This window comes from Lagopus leucura, unplaced genomic scaffold (genome assembly GCF_019238085.1).
Source record: "Lagopus leucura isolate 7727_CA_CO unplaced genomic scaffold, USGS_WTPT01 Super-Scaffold_100043, whole genome shotgun sequence".
Lineage (NCBI taxonomy): Eukaryota > Metazoa > Chordata > Aves > Galliformes > Phasianidae > Lagopus > Lagopus leucura.
The window spans coordinates 178,514-185,836 of NW_024962290.1; positions in this window are offsets into that span (position 1 = coordinate 178,514).

Genomic DNA, 7,323 nt, shown 5'->3' on the forward strand with positions numbered 1-7,323 from the left:
CCTTGCTGTGCACTGAGCATGCAGCAGTCCCCAGCTCCACACCATGTGTGTGTGATGAGAAGGTGAAAGCAGAGCACAGGAGGCTGGGGGTGATGGATGCAGCCTGAGCTGGGAAGCAATCTCAGTGGCCCCATTCTATTGCTGCTCATTGCACTCAGTGTGGATTTGCCTATATTGCTTGGCAGAGTGTGAGTAGCAAACAGGCCTCATCAAAACCCCAGAGATACCCAGAAATGGCTCCAAATATTACAGCTATAAATTCAGCTCATTTCTCTAAATGCTCAGAGCTGCCAGGGAGGTTGATTCAATCTCTCTCCTGGTGGCTTTGTGCTGAATCCCACCAGACACTGTTCCCCCTGCAGCTCCTCATGAGGGTCTGCAATACGCATCCCACCATACCCCAAGCTCCTACTGGTGCAACCTCCACTCTCACACCCCTTCTGTCCCCAAGGTCTTACCATCTATTCCCCCCCTCCCCTCCTGCCAGCTTTCCCCTGTCCCCTTGAACCATGGCTACTTTTGCAGCACTGCTGGGACCACTCCGTGTGGCTGCTCTGCCTTGTGCTTTTCCCCACAAGAGCAAAGTCTCCATGTTCTCCTCTCAGGCTCTTTCAGGGAAGGCAGATCCCACTGGAGATGGGTTTCTTTTCTCTCCAGGTTGACTTTTCCCATATTCTTCCTTTCACATGCTGGACCATACACAAGCAGCTGGCTGCCCCAGACACAGGACAGACCCAGCCCCACTGCTCCCCTGCAGTGGCTATTTGCAGGTAAGAGTTAACTCTTCCTCACAAGCTCTGCATGTCTCTCAGCTGTGTACATTGAAGGCAAGCATCAGATTTCCAAAAACACTCTAGGACTGATCCTCCAGAGACTATATCCTCACATCCCCCCCAAAAACGTATTCCTTTCTCCTCAGGAAGAGCAGGGCTATAATTAACCCTGGATCATCCCTGGGGTTGGGAGAGCTGGGAATGCTTCAGAACACGGACTCCTCACCCAGCCCTTTCTCCAGCCACTCATCACCCAAATATTTGAGGCCCGGTTGTGCGAAGAGGAAATTGTGCAAAGGGACAGAGCAGAAATCCGGGCAGCTGCTGGCTGTGGCAGCTGCTCAGAAGGGGAGGTGAGCAAAACCTCAGATCCAAAACTGGGGGTACCAGCATCTGCCATTGCCAGCATCTACCACCCAAAAGGAGCTACTGAAGTTCTGCAGACGCTGGGGCTCCCCATTTTCCCATTTCAGGGGTCAGAAATGGGGTGCTTTAGCAGCAAAGTCAAAGCCTAATCCGTTTGCTTCAGCCTGTCCTTTGCCACAGAGACAGTTGGTGGCATCAAGGGGATGGCTGTGGCTGTGTGCCCTGTGCCACCACAGCTGCCAGCACACAGAGCCCTGGGGGGAGCACCCAGCATCAGCCACAGGTGACATCGCATCCCCAGAAACATCCCAGAGTTTCGATTTCCCACCAAGTGCTTTACTGAGAGTAAAAATAGAATGGAGGTATTCTGACAGTATCGAAAAATAATGTTTCCTGCAGCTCCAAACGACCACAGTTTTACGAGAAACTTCTTATTTTTGTTCTCGTATTATTTTGGAGTGGGAAAGAAAAAACAAAAAAAGCAGAATGTGCAGCCTTTCCAATGGAACTGAAAACCTTCCTCCTGTCCAGCACAAACTGCTGCTCACTCCTCTTTAAAGCAGAGAAGCACGGAGGCTGAGCAGTGAAGCAGCAAGGTGGTGGCAGTACGGAGGCTTCTGCCTCCCCTGGCAGTACATGGAATCTCATAATGAAACTCGCCTTGGTGGAAGTCCCAGCTGGGCTCACACAGACCCCAGAGAGCCTGAGCCGAGGTTATCAATCACGGATGCACTCCAGCTCCAGGTTTATTTTCCTGGCTGTGGGGTTTTTGCTCTGCTCCGAAACTATGTCTGCATGGAGACAGTCCAGTTGTTGCACAAGCTTCAAGATAAACTCCTCACAAACCACGATGAAAACTGGGAGGAAAGGAGGTGAAGGGAAACGGCAAATAAATCACACTGCTCCTGTATTTTCCACCTATCTGAGCTCCACCCCTTATCTCCTGCCTCTTCCCTCTTGTTCCCAGCTGCTCTGCAGCTCAGCCCCACAGCTCTGTGCTCGGCCCCCTCTTCACAGCAGTTCTTATCCCAATGGCTGGGAGGTGACAGCCAAGCCCGGGGCTGCTGAACCCCTTTGAGAGGGGGCTGGGGGGGGTCAGTCTGGAGCCCCACATCACCGCTCCTGGTCTGGTGGAGGCAAAGCTGGGGCTGGGCTAAGGCAGGGGGATCTGGACCTTTGTGTGGAACATCTGCCAGGGCAAATCTCCCTCCCCAGTTCCTGGGCCTCCATAATGAGTTCCCCAAGTCCTGGGGACAAGAAGAGCCTCAAGGAGAAGGGGGCACCTGAAACCCCAAAATGCTCCCATGCAGGGGAGGGGCTGGAGCAGCCAGCACAGCCCAGGATCCAGGGGTTAAATCCCCCGGCTGGTGAGTCAGAAGTCTTTGATGCAGCCAAAAGGAGCTGAGTAATTTGTGTATCTGCAGAGGTCACACTGCCTCCTCTCTCCTTATGTCTGTTACTCATGCTGCTCCTTCCCACTCTCCCTCTGCAGCCTGGACTTTTCTCTCCCTCCAGCTCACCAGCTCTCTTTACTACTGTTGCTGTTAATTATCAGCACTATCACAGCCCCGAGGAGCCCCTGGCAGCCCCATGTGATGCTGGCTCTGTTGGAGCACAGCGCAGCGATGGGTGCCAATCGCTCACCCCACTCCCTTTCCTCTCCCTCTCTTCCTTTGTGGGTATTCATCCCTCTGTACTCTGTGGTTTTGTTCAGAAGTCCTGAGCAGCACAATTTCTATAGGACTCACCCTGCCACTGGCTCTGCAAAGCCGCTTAGCCCCCGAGGGACGAGGCAGGAGCTGCTCTTGGAGCTTTGTGTCTCTCGAATGAGTCTCAGTAATCCCAGGTTGCTACGAAGCACCTGGGCAGCCAGAAAGACTTCCTTGCATTTAATCAAATCACTTAATTAGGTTGTTTAATAAGCAAGGGAGTTCTGGGAACATCAGTGTTTCCCTGCTCTCATACAGCGTTTGAAGAAGGGATTTATGGCAGAGCCATTAAGGTACAACAGTCTGCTTTTAATCCATCACAGCAGAGCCTCCCCACTCCTGTGCCCACGGGGCCCATTTCCCTGGGAGCTGCCCAAAGGGGTGGGGGTGATCCAGGGCACACATCGAAGCATCCACCACTGCCAGCTCCACTCCAGCTCCTGCAGAGCAGCCGTGGGAATGGGTATTTCTTACATGGGCAGCTTGACCCACTCAGCCCCTGCTCAGCTCATCGCCCTTCTGGTCATGGAGGGCGGATTGCAACTCCATCTCACCCAGCAGCAGTAAGCGTGCACCCGGGGGCAGGGGCAGCTCAAGGGGCTCCTGCTCTTTCCTTCCACTGTGTTATGTACCCCTGAGTGCCTGTCCTACATTGGCCACCCTGAGCAGCTTGCAGCATCCACTGCACATTGTGTTGCTGCCACACTCCACTCCCCTCCAGATGGATTTGCTTTTCATTTCCCAATCTGGGTCTTTGTATTTCTTGCAGATTTTTCTAACCTCTCTGTCCTCTTTGGTATTTGCAAATCTTCCCAGTTCTGCATCCACAGAGGATTTTGTGCATGTGCTATTTCCTTCCTCGTCCACAGCGTTCCTGAATCCCAGTAAACACGTTGGTCCCCATGGGCCACCATTGGACCTGCATTTTGAATCTTCCCGGCCTTGCAGAGCCCTGAAAACCCTCAGATGTAGACACAAAGATTTCCACAGCCAATTCGAGTTCGTGAACCCCACACATCTGTTGGCCGAGCTGAGAACCCAAATCCCACCTGATGTAGTCCAGCCTACAGCATCCTCGGCATGCAGCAAGCACCAGAGCCCAGAGCAGGGCTGGAACCACCACCTGCATCTCACCTCCCCATCTCTCACCTCCCCACACTTCTGTTATTCCTCCAGGGCCGGAAAGTTGGCTGCAATTATCGCCTGGAGATGCAAACATTCATTCCTCCCTCCAGAACTGCTGCCAGCAGCTCAGGGCAACTGATAACTCCCCAGTTAATGCAATCACTGGCACCCAGTAATTAACATCTGCTTCTCACCCCTCATCAGGGACATGCTGGGAGGTCAGGTATTTGCAGGCTCTGGGCATTGCTGTGCCTTTCATTGGAAGTGCAAGAGCTGTGCAGGCAGCTCCCACTGCATTTCCAGCACTCAGCTCCACTCCCTGACCCTTTCCTCCCCATTTGAAGCCAGGTCACCACAGCACGTGTGGCCCTTGGCCTCCTCTGGCTCCAGTGGAAACCTGAAGCTATCAAAGCAATCCACCACAGCCTCAGATAATTTCTTCCCAAAACCTTTTCCCTTCATTTTGCAGCAGCTGCCCCATGGTGACAATGGCAGCCCTCATCCTGTCCTGATGCTCACTGGGGCTGCAGAGCCCTGCCATGCCTTCCACACAGCATGCACCGGCGTTTCATAAGGAATACATGGCTCAAGGCTAGAAAATAAACATCTTTCTGTTTCTCCTTGCCTGGGGAGATCAGCTCCAACACGTTAATTTTGCCCATCTATTTTGATTAAGCAGAAGTGGATGGAAGGCAGAGCTGAGCTGTCAGAGCTGTACAATCAGCTGTCAGGAGCCTTCCCAGAAGGTGCTGTGCCCACCACCATATTTGCCAGGGAGGGACAGGATGGTTCCAGACCAGAGCAAAGCACAGGAATCTCCGGGGGGCAAAGCGGCCACCCTGGGGGCATCAATCCCCAAATCTTCCCACAGCAACAGCACCATCTGGAAGGACTGCTTTCTGCTGGCTTCATCTCAATATGGCCAAGAATTGAAGATTAATCCCCAAATGGTGCAAATCTGGTCTGGGACTAGGTGAGGAGATGAGCACTGGGGGTGTCTCTATTGGAGCTGAGCCTCCACCCCCAAAGCTCTACCCCAAACCTTACCCCCAGCCCCAAATTCCCTGGGCTGGGCTGCAGTTCTCTATCTACAGCATTGAGTCAGCTGTGCACATCAGCCCCTCCTTTCCCAGAGATCCCCTCAGAGTCCTCATCAGTGCTCCCAGCAGGACCAGCACCCCCTACCCTGCACAGCACCATGCTGGCTTCCCTGCATGCTGTCCCCCCCACCATGCAATGCAGACTATTTGGCATCATTAGCAGCATGCATAATGACTCCAATTAGAAGAGCTGGAAAGCTCCAGGGAGTTGTGGCTCTGCTTTCCCAAATGTCAGGTGGAGGTGGAGCAGCAGAGGAAGTGTGTTCATCTTGAAGGCATCCGTGCTGCAGTTCCAGTGGAGGCAGATGCTCTGGTAGCAGCTTCTGCAGCCCCACAGCTCTCTGAGGACCTGCTCTCGTGCGGGTGGAGGGCTGCAAAACCACAGCCAAACCCCAAAACTGTGACCAAGGCAGCTCCAAGCCCTTGGCTGCTTTCCCCAGCATCTTCACAACACGGCCAGAGAGCACCATTGCTTGGGAAATGGTGGCACTGATCTTTCTCTAGCACTAACAGGACAGGGGTTGGGGAAATTTCCTGAGAGGAGGGGGTGGCATGGGGCTGGCCTGGTGCTGGCAGCACTCACAGTGGGTCACCATCTCTGCTCCGAGGCCAGCAGCGGAGCTCCAGGGGCAAAGGAGGCTGCCACCCGTGCAGCCTGTTTGTTTTTCAGCACAGAGCAAGGCTTTGCTGGAGCTGGAGGAACTCCTCTTGCTGAAAGAGCCTTGTTTTTCATGGAGGAAATGAGACAGCGCACTTTTAATAGGAAATAAAAACACGTAAAATAAAGAGAAACTGAGACACAGGCCTGGAAAAATGTCGAGGCAGCCAGCTGTGTCTCGCCAGCAGTGCAGCCCCTGCCAGCAGGCATCACCGTGCGCTGCTCTGCCCCTGCCCCAGCACTGCAGGCAGGGCCAGGGCACAGCACAGGGCACCCACTGCTCCGGGCACAGCTGCAGGCACTGCCCAACACCAACAAGTTGCTGATGAGTGCAGGTCCGTCCGCGCGGTGATGAGGACAGCACAAAAGGAAAAGCACCACAGAGGCACCTGAAGCCCTGAGTCTGGTAGAGCTCTGCTGTTGAGCCTGGTGCTGGGCATGAGACTGCCAGCAAGGCAGGGGACGGTCTGCTTCATAGGTGAGCAGCACACACTTTAGCAACCCATAGGAAAAACAGGCACAGGCTGGAGAAGAGATTTTCCAGCTGTTTTACAGGGATTTGCACTGGGATCAGAGACAGTTCATGGTTCATAAATAATTTGCATTGATTAAGTGAGAAACTTAAACAGCACAGGAAGGGTTTGGCATTGGGGACAGTGGCTGTGCAGGGGAACACACTGTGATAGAGCCCTGGAGACACCACCAAGAGCAGCTCAGAGCTCCATGGTCTTGCAGCAAAGCTCTGATTAAATCAGAATGCAATGCGCATCCGGAGGCTTTGCTGCAGAGCCGTCCTCCCCCATCTGGGAGCACAGCTCGTGTCCCAGGAGCAGCCCCAAGCCTGTCACCATTGGGCAGGACAGGAAGCAGCAAATCCAAGCCTGGGGGTGAACGCTGCCCTGGAAATTGTCCCCACAGCCAGCAGGGCAGCCGTACACCTGCCTTTATCCTAACTCCTTGCTGAGCAAGATGGCCCCACGAGCCATGCATCCCACACACAGCCGGAGCTCCCGACACCCAGCCCTGTCCCACCACTCCCCGTCTCCCCAGCATCACTTGCTCACCCACCCAACCACCCCCAGTTTCTTTCCACCAGACACCATCCTGACATATGAAGTCAAGCCGCTCCTTACATAGCTCTTGGCTATCGCAGAAAGCAGCCGTAGCTACGGGCGCAAACAAGCAATGTTTCCATCCCAGCCTTATTCCAGCCCTGTCCTGGTTGTCTGCAGAGCCGCACCCAGGACCCAAGCCATGCACAAGGAGCTGCTAGGTTCGGTGGCCCTGTGCCAGAGTTTGTTAAAACCATGGGGATTGTGGCACCTCAGGTCATGCTGTCCCCATGCCTGGATCCCACAGGTTGTGTGCAGGCAGCCACCTCGGAGCCTCAGCATCCAGGCAAGAAGCAGTGTGGGGCCAGTATCAATGATTAAACCCGTTGAAACAATTCTCATAGGCAGCCTGCAGAGGATTCCTGAAGCTGCAGATGCTTCAAGACAACCTCGGTCATAAACATTTAACTGAGATGGTTGGGAGAGAGAAAAAGGAGAGGAGAGGAGAGGAGAGGAGAGGAGAGGAGAGGAGAGGAGAGT